Source organism: Crocodylus siamensis, chromosome 5 (assembly GCF_052110815.1).
Source record: "Crocodylus siamensis isolate JL-2025a chromosome 5, ASM5211081v1, whole genome shotgun sequence".
NCBI classification, from domain to species: domain Eukaryota; kingdom Metazoa; phylum Chordata; order Crocodylia; family Crocodylidae; genus Crocodylus; species Crocodylus siamensis.
The window spans coordinates 148,358,890-148,374,796 of NC_143399.1; the positions used below are offsets into that span (position 1 = coordinate 148,358,890).

Here is a 15,907-nt window from a genome sequence, read left to right on the forward strand (position 1 = left end):
ATAGAAAAGCCCAAATATGCCAATACAGGTGCAGACCTGGGTTGTGGTGTATTGAAGGTCACATGCCATACAATCTGAAACTTAATTCTGCAGTGACCTCACTAGACTAGGGGTGTCAAACTCATATGGCCCTGTGGGCTGGGTCCAGAGTGTGGAGCTGGTTCATGGGCCAAGCCTGGAGTACAGATCTGTGTCATTTGGCCCATGGGGCTGCCTAAGGTGCCGTAAATTTGGCAGCTGCAGCATTAATTGCCCCCACTCCTTCTACTGCCAAATTTCTAGTCCAGAAGGCCAGATGACAAGGCTTTATCTCTGACCTCCCTGTCCTGGGCAGCAACTCTTTGCCATGCTCAGACTTGTGAAGAAAACACAATTCTCCTCAGAGGCTTTCTAAGGAAACATATTTTAAATAGGGAAGCTGGTGCACTGAATGTTGAAAGGGATGACAAACTACAAAAGAGTTCAAATCGTGACAGGGTTATGACATCTGCATACATTTTATTTTGGTGTAAACAGAGCATAGTTTTGTGCTTATGGTTAGCAGGGGCTGGGATTCAAGAATTTGTGTCAAATCCTTGGCTCTGTTTTTGATTTAAACAGTAATTGTAGGGAAATGATTTCACCTTGACTTAATCTTGGTAGGTGTGGAGCACATGCTGAGATGTGTTGAGAACTTTCAGTTCCTTTGCAGTTGAAGGTTCTTCCTGCAGCTCAGGAAGTGCTCAGCATTTCACAGGATTGTGCTCTCCTATATGAAAAATACAGTGCCCTGACCTCATAACTTATATGGAAATGTGGTTTGGGAATACAGGTGTTCGTGTCATTTGGTAAGTGATGAGAAAGCCTAGTAGGAAAATGTATGAAAGAGCCTGTGATGGGGGATGCAGGGCTGTAATTGTATCAAATCACGGAGTAGCTTTGCTGAAAGAGAATAGAAGTGTTCAGGCATTGGAACTCATGTTGTGAGACAAATTAGAGGCTGACATGTCTACTAATAATCTGTGATTTGTAATAGGCAGGAATAGCTCAAAATTTCCATTGCTGAAGAAGGAAACTGAATGAAACAATGGAAGGACACTTTCACATCCACCAATTACATCCAGTGAATATGTCTTCAGAATTTCAGGCTTTGCAGGTGTTGGAGGTATCTGCCAGTGTACATGATATGTGAAAGCAGGTGCTTCCACAGTTGCATTGCTTTATTTTTTTGTGTGTTGGACTGGGGATTTGCAGGCTGAAGGTGAAGCAGGTGCTGAAAGGAAGATAGGTGGGACAGTTGAAAAAGATTTCCATTTGTGAATGGAAAACTACAGGTGTAGAAGATTAGCTTTCAACAGAGACCAGGGACAATTTAGGTTTTAGCTAACACTGTCCAGGTCAGCAGAACTGAAATGGGAAATGCAGTCTTCACAGTTATGAATTAGTTCTACAGAATAACTTCAAGATAAATAATGAAATATGGCGGTGGTTTCTGTTGGTTTCAGGCATGTGTGTCCCTTTCTCCCACCATGTTGTTCAGGCACATGCAAATAACGACCCCAAATTTCATTTTTTTGTATAAGTTCCCCTTCAGAGGTTGACTAGCTTGAGATACCAGATGTGTCTAAAAATTCAAGTCAAGAAAAAAATTCAAGACACAGAAGTGGGAGTCAGGGGTGAGAGACAGAGAGGAGAGAGATGACAAGGAAACATAACTACTGTCTTTTTAAAATAACCTTTAAAGAGTCTATTTGACACCAAGCTTAAACTTCAGGGTTTAGTTTTATTTTGTCTCTTAATACTCCACAAATATCAGTTGATATTATGTGTGTATTAAGGGAACAAGTATAAATCTTATTCCTAACCCACAGAAATTTCTCTTGTCATACATGAGTTTTGCTGTTTTGCTAAAACATCACTATTTCTAGTTCTCTCTGAGGCTTCAACCTTCTTTCTGTTTTTGCTACTGGTTCTGTTTCTCACAGCAAAATTATTTTCTGAGTTATTTGCTATAATTCCATGGTATATTGTAATACCTATTCTATATTCATAGTGATCTTGTAACTGTGTTTTGTGAAGATGAAATATCTCATTTTACTGTAAATGTGAGCACAGAGATTTAAAAGAATGCAGTTGCTTTAATTCACCATTGAGTCATGCTGTTTCACAATCTTCAAGAAGTGGTTTATTTTATAACCATGAAATGAACTCTATTGTTATATTAATTGAGGCCAGTATAAATTAGAAATTAGAGCAGAATTTGGGAAAAGCAGAAAGCAGGGCGGGGATAACTTTTTGTTTAACTTAAGCTAATGATGCAAATTAACAAAATCATGTCATGTGCCATCTAAGATGTCCCCTGAAGATGTTTTAGCTTGATTACTTTGTTAGACAGAAATGTACATGAGAACTTTGGAAATAATTTATTTCTCCTGGATTTTATTTAGTGGCTATAAAGCCAAGGATTAGGAATATATTTTTTACACTATAGCAAGGAAAGTGCATTTAATGCAGTGAAATATAGAGAGGCACAAGGAATAATAAAGCATTAAGGGAAAAAATCCTATCGTAAGCCCAAATAGCACCATAATTGACATTTTATTAATAATATTTGCTTGTTTAAAGCTCTTGACTTGCTTTGTATAAAAAGGTACAGACTCTGGGAGGCCAGACCATGTAGTACATGTCAGTCTTTTCACACTGGGAGATAATGAAGAATGATGGTATTATAATCACTCTGTATTATGCTCTATGTTTACTAGAAGATGAGACAGAAATTTGAACTCACACTCTGAAACAGATGACATGCTGGCATATTTACTAAAAAATTTTCATTTGCTATGATAAGCCAATGTTATTAGATGCAGTAGCTGAAATACTTGAGCCATTTAAAAATGGAAGTGGATCTATATTTAAAAATTAGGCAGGCGTTGCAATTGTTTTAGAGGGACCCAGGCTGAGCAGCTACATCAGGATGGGGACACATGCTCAGCAGGTGTCTCATTATCTTGTCTTATTTTATTATTTCACTTATCACGACTTGCTATAACTGAAAAAGGTATATCAGGAGGTGGTACCTGAGTGAAGAGAGTTGACTGAAATAAGTGTGTCTAGATCAGGGGTTCCCAAAGTTTTTGTGGCACAGCACAGCAAACCACGGCTGTGGGCCCTGCAAAAGAAGCTGCAGCCTCTCCGCCCAGCTCTGGGGGGCTGCAGTTTGCCAGTCTGTGGCCACTTCCGGTCCAGCAGCCAGTCATGCTGCGGACCAGCAGCTGACCTGCTGTGGCCTGGCACCCACCAGGTCACAGCTCAGGGACTGAGAATCCCTAGTCTAGATGTCTATAGATCTTCTATGGGGCTCCTCCTCCCCTACACCTCACTCCTTTTCACTTGGGTGTTCTTGTTGGTGTTTGGTACAGACACCTGGCTGTGCCAGATGTATGGCCTTATCACTCAGGCAGGAAAAATTCATGATGGAAAGGAACTGCATTTCCTGGAGTCAGCACAACTTGGCTGTGCCCTTTGGATTCTACTGCAGTTCCAGGGTCAGCAAGGTTTGGCTCATGTAAAGAAATTAAACTTATATAACTCAAATGGCTGCATCTGTGTCTGCTTCCAGCCTTCCCTTGTCCAGCAAGGTATCTCAGCTGTCTTTCCTCAAGCAACACAGCTTTTCAGGGCTTGCCTTTTCTCTGAGCTAAGTTCAAGTGGGCTGGTCCTGAACCCTTTGAGTAATGTGGGGCCAGGGATATCATGCACCCAAAATTACCCTGAAAAGTACCTGACCTTCTACAGTCAAGTGTTGGTCAGGATTCCATCCAGAGAACTGGAGTGGTCCTAGTCCTCAACTCCTAGTCTTCTGTCCCCATGGAGGAACACTACATATGGTCTCACCTGTGTCAGCATTCCCCACTTCCTGGGATTGGTGCAGCCTTTCATAAGAAGTTCCAGGTTGGTCTGAGCCAACTCTGTCTGTTGCTTTCCCCCACATGCCCTGCTGATGCCAGCAGGTAATGAAAGTGCCAAATAAACTCATTATCCCCTGCACCTGGCTCTAGGGGGTGCTTCCTGTGCCTGCCACCTGCCTTCCCTGGCCATAGCCCATGCCCATGTGGGCTGGAGTTCTGACCCTCACCCCAACCTGGGAGTGGGGCCTAAGAGGGTCTGCTGCACACTGGCTGCCTATCCAGCAGTGCAGCAGAGCATGCTATCAGTATGCGGGCTCGCTGTTTCTCTATGAGCTGGGGATCTGCCACCTGAGCAGCATACTGATGGCCATCAGCCTGGTGAGTGGGGTTGGGGCTGCGGCAGGCCCTGCACAGGAGAGGCTCATCCAGGGGGCACAGGAAGAGGGGTGGGGGCTCCTGCATGTACCCCAGGAGGGCACTGGGTTGTGTGCCCCTGGATCTGCGAGAGGGAGGGCAGGCTGCTGCTGTGGGCTCAAGCAGGGGCTGCCTCGGGCTCTTCCCGGTGGGGACGATGCCACGCTGTGCTTGGGGCAGGCAGCAGTGCTTGGAGAGTGAGTTGGGAGGCTACAGTGAATTTTGGGGTGGCTGAAGACCACCCCCATGACCCTCTCCCAGTGCTGCTACCACCTGCCCCAAATGCAGCCCAGCCCAGCCCTCCACTGGAAAGAGGCCAGTGCCTCCCCAGTCTACAGTGGCCACCTGCTTCACCCCACACAGATTCAGGGGCACATGCCTTCCAGGGTGCATGCAACAGCAGGAGCCATGTCTCCTGGATGAGCTCGTTGTGGTTCACACCCTGTCCAACCCTGGCTGTGCAGCACCTGGCCCAGCCCCACTCCCTCCCTCACCACTACCTGAGCACCCCTCCCACCCTGCTGTAGCCATCGAAAGACTGTGACCAGGCTGCCCTACCACTGCCCCGTGTTTGGGGGGGATAAGCACCATTAGCCCCCTCTTCTGCTGCCTATGACCGTCCTCATGAGAGAGTTTTTCCTAATATCCAACCTAAACTTCCTTGCTGCAGCTTGAGAATCCTTGTTTTGTCACCTGCTACCACTGAAAACTACTCCATCCTCTTTGAAACTACTCTTCAGGGGTAACTTTAACTATCCGACTGTTAAATCCACCCTCAATCTTCTCTTCTTCAGATATTGTCTATGCCCCAGCAGCAGGCAGCCCCCAGGGCCAGGAGATAGCTATCTCCTGGCCTGGTACTCCCTGCTAGCCCCTGAGCTAGTACCCAGGGGGAGCCTGTAGCTCCCCCCAGTGACTGCAGAGACTCATTGCAGGGCTGCAAGGAACTGGGTGCAAATTTTTCCCTATTTTCATGTGTAGACATCTACCCAAAAACCCTTATTCCACAGTATCTTACTGCATAGTAAATCTAGACTGGAGTAAATGCATGAGTAGATGTGCCCACTCATTCATATTCTCAGCTCTTGAAGAATTTTAAAACCTCCACACAAAAAAGCCTAAATCCTAACATCTTGGATTTTACAGTCTCCTAATGTACAGGTTAGGGAGGTATCTGGACAATTATTGGTTTAGGGGAGACACTGTTTCCCCTAGTGCCCCCTGGCATGACAAGGAACAATGGACACAAGTTATTAGAGAGTAGATTTAGATTAGACATCCGCAAGAACTACTCCACAGTTAGGGCAGCTAGGAGCTGGAACCAACTTCCTAGGGAAGTGGTGCTGGCTCCTACCCTGGGGATCTTTAAGAAGAGGCTTGATGCCTACCTGGCTGGACTCATTTGAGTCCAGTCTTTTCTCCCACCCAGGCGGGGGGTCGGACTTGAAGATCTACAAGGTCCCTTCCAACCCTACTTCTATGATTCTGTGATTTTACAAGTTTCTCCGAGGATCAGAATATTCAAAGTATAAAAAGTTATTTTGGTGCCTCAGTGCAGAAACACTTCCATGTGTACTTCACATGTGCTATACCCCTTGGATGAAGTAAGTTTGGATGTGCAAGCACATGCAAAAGGGTAGAATCAGGCTATTATTTGTTATTAGCTAGAACCATTTAGGAAATGCAGAGGGTATTCAGTATGTGAGGACTGCAAACAGGAGGAGATATTACATCTAATGGCTGATAATGGCCATAATAAAATATAGACAGTGGTAGAAGGCAGGATTGAGTTAGTCAATGAAGTGCTAATCTATTAGATGTACAGTATAAGCTTTCACAAGCAGAGGGCTTACCTTATCAGATGTTGTGAAGGGACTTCAGGAAGCAGAGTTGAAACTGAAAACAAAAATTTTTGGCTGCTGTTGAAAGATGAGGAAAGATGCATTGAGACTGTGAATGAGAAGAAACTTGAGCAACTTGAGTACCACACAACAGATACAATCATTTGTTGACCTTGGTTGCGATAGAGCTCCTGTGGTAGTTGAGATATTTCTGACTAAGATCCAGTGCAGCTACTTCTGTGAGTAGAGTTCTTTATAAGCACCAGGGTGGACAGAATCTATTCCTTATTTTGTTCATCTCTTTTGAACATCAATGATTGCTAAAAACCTTCATGATTAATCAAAACTATAGCAAATATCTCGCCTCTATTAAGTACTGCGGCAAGGATACTTTATGGGGACTTGCCATACCCACAAATTCACCTTGAAATCAAATTGCTAAAAGCAGAAATGACACTTCTTCAAGGCAAATTTAAGAAAATTATGATTGATCATTTCAGTAGCTAATTAAGAAAATCCACGTCTGTCTACAGTAGCATAAATAACAGGAACTTTAAAAGGAGTCACTGCTGTTGATCATGTCTCAAGAGGAATTAAACACAGACAAGTTAAGTGAGTGAAACTGACACACAAAGGATCTGAAAAAATTAAATTCACAAAAGACAACAAGATATAGGTGACACTGCAACACTTACTAGTCCTCCAAAGTAAAAATGCCCATTAGTTATATAAATAATATTTTAATTTGGTCATTTTATTCTCAGTGACCTCTAATAAAATGTTCATTCGCTAATGTAAAGCAGCAGGGAAATATAGGTCAAGTACACACATTACATATAAACCAGTATAAGTGACAGAAAATCAGTCTACAGCCATAATAGAACAGAAGTTCAGTATACATAGACTGTGTTAAAAATGGCAGGACCCAAGCTAAGATAGACCTGGATCAATGTGCACTCCAACTTAATTGATTTGCGTTAGCTAGGGTATTGATGCTGTGTAACAAATCCCCTATCAATTCATGTTAGATTGCTGTCCACTGGCATCCCAGGCATCCTTGTGGCCCTCTGCCAACCTCCACAGAAGGGAGATGTGCTAGCACACTCCCTGCACCCAGCAGCCAGGTGCCCACTATGCCACATCCCTGGGCTGTCACAGACCCAAGCCAGCACAGACTCTCCTGCTCACCCCTGACTACAGCCAGCTGTTAGCCACAGGCAGGTGGGGAGGAGGGAAGGGAGGCTCACCTCATGCCAGGCCCCAGTGAAGACAGGGGCACTCGATAAAAGGAAGGATCAGGCACCTTGAAGCTCAGTGCCAGCAGTTGCTGGTATCAGGATGTGCCTAGCAGTCCAGGAGGCTCGTGCCGAGGAGCAGGGGCAGCCACCCTGGGGGAGCTGTGCTCAGGTACGTGCCTTTGCTGGTGAGAGCACAGGTGGCAGCTCTGGCTCCAGCTCTGGTCTCTGTTGGTGCAATGGGGGACACTTGGGTCAAAGCAGCCTCACCCGTCCACCTGCCCAGCACCACATAGCAGCCTGGGAGATGGAGTCAAGCCTGCCTAGGGGCTATGGGGCACCGCAGGTGATGCTGGGCAGAAGCAGCCATGCCCACCTGCCCCGCTCTGCCCCCCACTCCCCAGCTGCTGCCCATGCCCGAGTTTGGCTTACCCAGGGCCTACCACATGGTGCTAGGCAGGTGGGCGGACAGGGCTGCTTCCACAGTGTCCCCTGTGGTGCCTGGAAGATGTAGTCTGGTCCTGCGGGCCCTGGGCAAGCTACACATAGTCCCCAGCATCTGCTGGCGAGTGGTCAAAGGCCTGCGGTGCTTGCACCCAGCAGCTACCTGGGCCTGAGTGCATCATCCAACCTCTGCCGAGGGGGGGAAGGAACCTGGCCACAAGCCTCCACTCTGTCCTGTCTTACCCTACCACCAGGGCTCCTTGCAGCTGCAGTGTGGTGTGTACATGTGTGGTCTAGGAGCCCTGTTGGTTGGGCAGTACAATGCAGAGGCCCACAGCTGGGCTCCATCCCCCACTCTGCAGACACAGCTGACAGGTGCTAGCTCTGGGCAGTGGGGGTGGGGGAGAGGGCTGGGGCAGGGGAGGGAGCGTGTGTGTGCACACAGCCCTCCTCAAGAGCTCACCAAAACTCATTAAGTGGCCCTCCAGGCCAAATAATTGCCCACCTCTGATCTAATCCCAAGTGGCTGCATCAGAGGGAGGGGGAAGTGTTGGACCAGACCAAAGACAAAGGAACAACCTCCTACTTCTACCGAAAGATTTGTAAGATCTCTAATGAGTCATCAAAAGGTTCCATTCAAAAGAATTTAGTTTACCTCTTTCAGAAGGATGGAAGGCTGGCCTACAGAATTAACAGGAATGAATGCTAAAAAGCATCTACGATGAAATATTCTCTAGTATAGAAAGCTAATGCAAAATCTATGTATAACCCAGTGCGTAGTGTAGGCTAGGAGTCCCTCCTGCTTCAGTAGTCTTTTAGAGAGCATGAACTTCAGTAACTCATACTTTTAGTTCTGGGCCTTCCCCTGTTCAGTCCCAGGTATGTAGCCCCGATGCTAGCCAACATGTAACTGGTAAATTACTCTCATTGCTTGTGGATCAGGTATCTATGGGGACACACACTGATCACACCTGTGCACCATTTAAATCCCATTAAACCCATATGCATAGGCCTGTGCAAACTGCTCAGGGCTGAATGTCACATATATTTAAAATAAAATGAGCAGCTAGCAGTAACTGGATTACTTTATAAAACTTAAGGAGAAGGCTATGTTCTAAACACAACCAGTAATAAACTGCTTTCTCCAATGTCTCAAGCACCAAGGTGCCTTCTGAGGCAAACTTTGAAGGTCTAAAAATAGAAGTGTGCCATAACTTTTAAGGAAGATAAAGAAATGACGAAAAATTATAAGAGTACAAAAAGTGAAGCCCACTATTAACAAATCATCACAAATGTACAAGTCTCAGCAAACAAATAGAAATTTGGAGCTAGTCACAGTCTGCCTAAATGTTTACTGAAGCTATTGCCGCAGTGTGGTAACAAGGGAAGACTTAAATCAGATGAGTGGCAGGTGTGTTTTTTTACATTTCTCCATGAAGTGTTTTCCTGGGGATGTAGGTGAGATGTCTGAGAACTTCTGAAGGACAAAATGTGTGCAGATTTTAACTGTAATGGGGGGAGCCAGAAAAATCCTGTTTGAACTATACCAAGAAAAGTGACTAAATCATCACCTGAAGCAACAGGGCCCAACAGAGCAGACCTTTGGTTTGTTTTAGGCTTAAGTGAGCACAGAGTTCTGGGAAGGAGAATGACGGATGTAGTTTCATAATGTTTGGACATTTTGGTATTGCAAAATCCTTTCTACAAGTAATAGAAAGAAGGCTGTGTACTGCCAGACTCAGCCACTAAGCAGCACTGGTCATCTGTGAGACAACCCCATGAGATAACATCATGTAATTTTTGGTGAATGACTGTATTTGTTTTGCAAATTGACTGGCAAGACCCTGTTACCCCTTTAGTCAGTCTTCAAAATACATTCTCTGGCCCAATATCAAGAGCTAACATGGAGTTTGTCTTTGTTGCATGTCCAGGGCTATAGAGTTCCCCCTGCATAGTTTCCAACTACCCTCTCCTCACCCGCAGCAGAGCCTCAGCAGTCTTCTGCGGCTGTAGGGGGGGTTTTAGAGGATTTGGCCCAGAAAACTTGGTGCTGATGCTGCCCACTGAGCAAGTACTTCTGCTGTTTCTCAGGACATTGGCTAGGGAGTTACGCATAAGCCGGTTTAAGTGATCAGAAACTGGTTTAAACCTTTAATAGAATAGAAGCTCCATGCACATAAACCAGTTTCAAACGGGCTGAAACTGGTTTAAGATAAACCTGTCTGAATGTAGTAACAGATTTAACTGATTTAGGTCAAACCAGTTTATGAAACTTTTGTCCCAAACCATGGGCTGCTTGTCTCAGTGACTGTAAAGCAGGCCTGTACTGCTCTCAGGTTAGTTGAGACCCAGTTTATCCTAATGTCAGTAAGAAAAACAGTGCTTACAACAGATCTGCAGGAAGGAGCAGTACGTATCTCTTCTGATACTAAAGAAAGACCTGGCCTATCTACTTCCATTGTTCCAGCTGGATTGCAAGGGAAACAGTAAATAAACAGCATGAATGAGGGAAGAAGTTCAAATGCTTACAATTCTTTTAGTTGTAATAATCCAATGCATGACTAAGGAAACCAGCTAAAATGTCAAGGGTCAGCTCCTCAGTCAATGACGCTGTTGTAAGTTACGCTAGCAAAGGATTTGACCCATGATTTTTTTTTGACAGTTTCCCTTTAATTAAAATACATGTGATGTTCTCCAGGGCTTGGATAATCTGCTGCCAGAGTAGCATCCATTGTTCTCCATGAAGTACTTATCACCCACACTCACAAGAAAGGGAGCTTCAACTTGATGTTCATGACAGCTCTCTTCAACTGGTTCTTTTTGGATTTGGAGAGGCTTCACTCTGCATGAATTTCTTGCAAAGAAGGATAGAGCTAAGGCTGTGAATCACCCTAGAAACAAAGGATTAGTATGGGTAAATATCTGGAAATACCACAGTACTGTAAAGTGTGACTAAAGCTATTATCCCTGAGCAATGGAAAGTCTCCTCACCCCCACAATCTCTTGAGAATATGGTAATTATTACCAGGGGTGTGAATGCTGCATGCCTGGAATAAGTCACTCTAGTCAAGCAAACCCATGCTTAGTGTTGCCCTTTCCACATGTAACAATGGTGGATTATCAATAAAAGACTATTGGAAGCACCTGTCAAAATACTGTTATTGTTAAACCTCTATAGTTCATTAATACCAGATGGACTTAAGCATGTGTGATTATTTAATTATGGGTGTTTTACTTTCTCATCTGCTGCTGAAGTGATCAATAAGGCAAAAGGCACACAGCCCAAGAGAATTACTGGCCTCTTCCCTAAATCTGATAATATGCAAACAGCCATGAACTATGCAAAACTTTCACTCTATCAACAGTGAAAAATGGCTTATTGGCTCCCTGTCAAAAGTAAGTGGCAGGGTTGATATGCACTTTCTCCCTATGGTAATCTGCTTGACATACAAACACCTGTTCCCATTTGGAGTAACCATAATAGTCATTCAAACTATCCAGAATCAGTCAATGGGCATGATTAAGCATATGAAAGTCCCATCCATGAATCTCTGTGGTACTCTCCAATGCTCTCAGGTCTCTGTGGTCCCAAAGGCCCTTGTTGATCATAGCTGTTAATAAGCTGAGGTTGGGGGGGGAGGAAATTTCCTCTCTGATATTAGGTTGAACATTATGAGAGTTACACTGTGTCCTCTAAGTTGGCTAGAGTCCTATATGTTTCTGAGTGTTTTTCCAATATTCCTAAGCCTTCACTTTTATGACAGTATAACCAGTTTAGTATCTAAATGATGGAAAAAGTCTGAAATGGGTGAGTGAATCCTAATCAGAGCCTACTGATTAAACAAGTGTTCTGTTTCCAGTCAATGACCCTGCACCACTGTGGTCATCTGTGAATTAATCCCCTGGCAATGTCATTTCATTCTTTTTTAAGACCTGCACTGTTGTATTGGGCTGAGAGTCTGTATAAAGAAGACAGGATGATAATTTCTGAGGAAAGGTAATGAACCCTTGTGTGTTATACAGTTGTGTAGGAAGCACAGGGCAGCATAAATCATTATTACAGAAGGTAGGCATCATTTTAAATCGATAACTTTGAAATGACAGTCAGCACTATTGTACTGAATTTTTCGCTGTTAGCTCTCTAAGTGCCTAACAGTATATTATGTGAATGACATGGCCAATTCTGCTATTGCAATTTTGCTTGGTTATTCTATATTAGAATTGGGGTCGATCCTGGAAATTACACTGATGTGATGTTGGTTAGATGGTAGAATTTATTGCATGTGAAAACTATAATGAGAAAGTTTAAAGCAAAATGAAAGTATGTGCATATATGGGCGGGGATGCCATCACCAGGAACTGGAGCATTAAATACAAACCTGTGTGATTTTAACTTCTGGGAAGATCTCCAGAAGTCCTTTTAAAGTAATAAAATACATGCTGATGGTGCAGTAATGATACAAATGAAAAAGATATACCAGTACCTGACAACAGAAAGCATTACATAGAATTGGGAGCATTAACACCAGTCAACCTGGAACAAGAGTAAACCAGCTTTCCTAGCTGTCTCCTCTAATCATCAAGTACCACAGGATCACTGACATCCACGTGAATGACTAAGACCATAATCCAGTAATAAAAACTTTTTTTTTTATTGATAATGTCCTGTAAAACATTTTTTTTTGATAAAAATATCTTACTGGAGTGCTGTATAGCTAACAATAATCACTGTTGATCAATGTTTCTTTAAATTAGTTTAAAGCCAGTAAGTATACTGTAGAAATTCATATACATTTAATGAAAAGAGGAAATGAAAACATTTTTTGATCAATATTAGTTCTTCAGTTGCTTGGCACATATAGAAAAATTGCCATCCTTAATTGCATCTTGATACAAGAAAAAGAGGAATAGCCAACAAAGGAAGATGCTAAGAGAAAATGGCACTGTTTTAGCTTTTATAATACTAATGTGATTTGGAATAAATTACTCAAACTTTTATTGCACCAAGTAACTTAAAATGTCTGTTAAATATTTTTCCCAGTTCACCATTTGATCTCTCTAGTCTATGGAGTTTCCCTTGACTTCCATTTAACCTGCTGTTTCTGACAGGAGAGATATTTTAATTAATTGGTAGCAAGATTTTGATGGGGAAAAAAAGAAAGAATATAGCCCAGCTTTTCCATTTCAGTCACCCACTACTTGGCACTCGTTCACTTTTTTCTTTGTAACAACAACAGCTGCCTAGTATGAAGGTTTGTAGTTATATATTATGTGAGACCTGCCATTTGGAAGAGATATTGTGACACCTGCCTGTAAACAGCTGTTGCACTTGTCCTGGTAGAAAGCCTGTTGTCCTGGGATCGTACAGATGTACATGTCCACTGTCCCATATCAAGTTCCTCTGAAGTATCCTGGTTAATATATAATAAAACTGTTTAGGACATTCTGTTTTACCTCTGTGCAGTTTGTCATATTGTGTGTTTTTGCTGGCCACATCCTGGCAAAGAAGCACCAATGTAGCTTGAAAGGTTAACATGTTTTGATCCAAGTCAAAGCTGGGGACAATCCATCCTAAGTCAAATAAAACATCTGTTCATACCCTTGGCAGTAAGTGATCTGAGAGTCTCTGGTGGGAAAGGGGCCTTCCATCTGGCAAAAGAGACATGGAAGACTCACAAAAAGGAGTACAACGTACAAGACAAAGTCCTTTGTATCATTTGCATTAGCATTTCTTTCAAGCCATGAGCAAACATAGCATAAAAGAAAACTGCAGCTTTTAAAGTGGACAAAAAGAAACCCTAATCATCAGCTATGGCTCAGCACCCCCATAAGCCCCATGTCTGTTCTCGTGTCGCTGTAGATTTCTCCATTAGAAACTTATCTACACTAGAAAATAACATCATGGTAGGGCACAACTTTAAGACATTGTATTAGCTATTTGATGTTGTGGTAAGGGTAGACAGAGATAAGTCCTATTCAGTACCATATCAGGTGGCTATAGTCTCCACAATCCAAACCAGCATTACTATGTCTAGGGAAGATACCACCCAGTGTGACTAAAGATGACAGAATCTAGCAAAAGTTCACTGTATGTCCACAGCTCCCTGGGTGACTGTGTGAGCAGGAAGCTTAGTCTTGTTCATAATCATCAACCATATAAGATGTTCTGCACAGGATGTTTTTTCAGGATATGCCCATCCCTGTTTGGCAAGGTAACATTAGGAAAAACTTCTTCACAGTCAGGGTGTCCAGACTGTAGAATAAGCTCCCTCTCGAGGTGATGCAATCACTTACTCTGGAAATCTTCAAGAGAAGACTAGACATTCACCTTGCTGGGGTCACCTGACCCCCAGTTGTCTTTCCTGCTTGGTGCAGGGGGCTGGACACGATGATCTTCCAAGGTCCCTTCTGGCCTTACCCTCAAGGCTCTGTCCTTGTACCTATACTGTTCAACATCTTCATTAATGATGTAGACATTGGAGTCAGAAGCGGGCTGGCCAAGTTCACCAATGACACCAAACTTTGGGGTAAAGCGTCCACACCTGAGGACAGGAGGGTGATCCAGGCTGACCTTGACAGGCTCATCAAATGGGCAGATGAGAACCTGATGGTGTTTAACACTAAAAAATTCAAGGTTCTCTACCTTGGGAGTAAAAACCTGCAGCATGCAGCGCTACGCTGGCTAGCACTATGGATGAAAGGGACTTGGGGGTCGTGATTGACCACAACATGAACATGAGCCATCAATATGATACTGCTGCTAGTAAAGCGAGCAAAACGCAGGCTTGCATCCATAGATGCTTCCCAAGCAAATCCTGGGACGTCATTCTCCCCTTGTACTCGGCCTTGGTGAGGCCACAGCTGGAGTACTGTGTCCAGTTTTGGGCTCCACAATTCAAAAAGGATGTGGAGAAGCTTGAGAGAGTCCAGAGGAGAGCCACACGCATGATCAGAGGTCAGGAAAACAGATCTTACGATGATAGGCTGAGAGATGAGACATGGGACTCTTTAGCCTGGAAAAGCACAGGCTCAGGGGTGATCTGATGGCCACCTATAAGTTTATCAGGGGTGACCACCAGGATCTGGGGGAATGTTTGTTCACCAGAGCGCCCCAAGGGATGACGAGGTTGAACGGTCACAAACTCCTGCAAGACCGCTTCAGGCTGGACATAAGGAAGAATTTCTTTACTGTCCGAGCCCCCAAGGTCTGGAACAGTCTGCCAGCGGAGGTGGTTCAAGCGCCTACATTGAGCACCTTCAAGAGTAAATTGGATGCTTATCTTGCTGGGATCCTATGACCCCAGCTGACTTCCTGCCCTTTGGGCAAGGGGCTGGACTCGATGATCTCTTGAGGTCCCTTCCAGCCCTGATGTCTATGAAATCTATGAAACTATGGGACTCTTCAGCCTGGAAAAGTGGAGGCTCAGGGGTGATCTGATGGCTGCCTATAAGTTTATCAAGGGTGCTCACCAGGATCTGGGGGAACATTTGTTCACCTGAGCACCCCAAAGGATGACAAGGTCAAATGATTATAAACTCTTCCTAGACCATGTCAGGCTGGACATAAGGAAGAACTTCTTTACTGTCCGAGTCCCCAAGGTCTGGAATAGACTGCCGCTGGAGGTGGTTCAAGCACCTACTTTGAATGCCTTCAAGAGAAATTTGGATGTTTATCTTGCTGGGATCCTATGACACCTACTGACTTTCTGCCCCTGGCACAGGGGACTGGACTCGATGATCTTCCAAGGTCCCTTCCAGCCCTAATGTCTGTGAAATCTATGAAACATCTGAACTCTGAAACTTCAATACCTAAGACATTTGGACTATTCTTTCAAAGCCTGAAAAAGGAATTACACTAAGCCTGAATATAAACAGACTCCTTTACAGTTCAGGGATTCATGTGTTACTCGAATTCCCAAACCGGATGGGACCATTGCCTATCTGAGCCTTTATACCATAGCAGTATCCAAATTTTCTCTTGTATATAAAAAAATTGATTTTGTACAGAATGAAGTCAAGATCTATAGCTTGCTAGGATTAAACTACCTGAGGATAATGGCAATTACTGTTAGACCTTGAGGATCAA

General features: G+C 43.9%; 1 long non-coding RNA gene across 3 annotated transcripts in view; it reads right to left on the bottom strand.

Annotated features, from left to right (window-relative positions):
• Positions 1-9,588: 9,588 nt before the first annotated feature.
• Positions 9,589-15,907, bottom strand: part of LOC149864718 (uncharacterized) — a 55,783-nt gene continuing 49,464 nt past the window's right edge. For 2 of the 3 annotated variants that reach the window (XR_016442246.1, XR_016442244.1), the window contains 2 exons: positions 13,132-13,232; positions 9,592-10,712 (listed from right to left, as the gene is read on the bottom strand). This is a non-coding gene — a long non-coding RNA (uncharacterized LOC149864718). Of the gene's footprint in view, positions 10,713-13,131; positions 13,233-15,907 lie in introns of all 3 variants that reach the window. The other variant, XR_016442245.1, reaches the window with a different exon arrangement.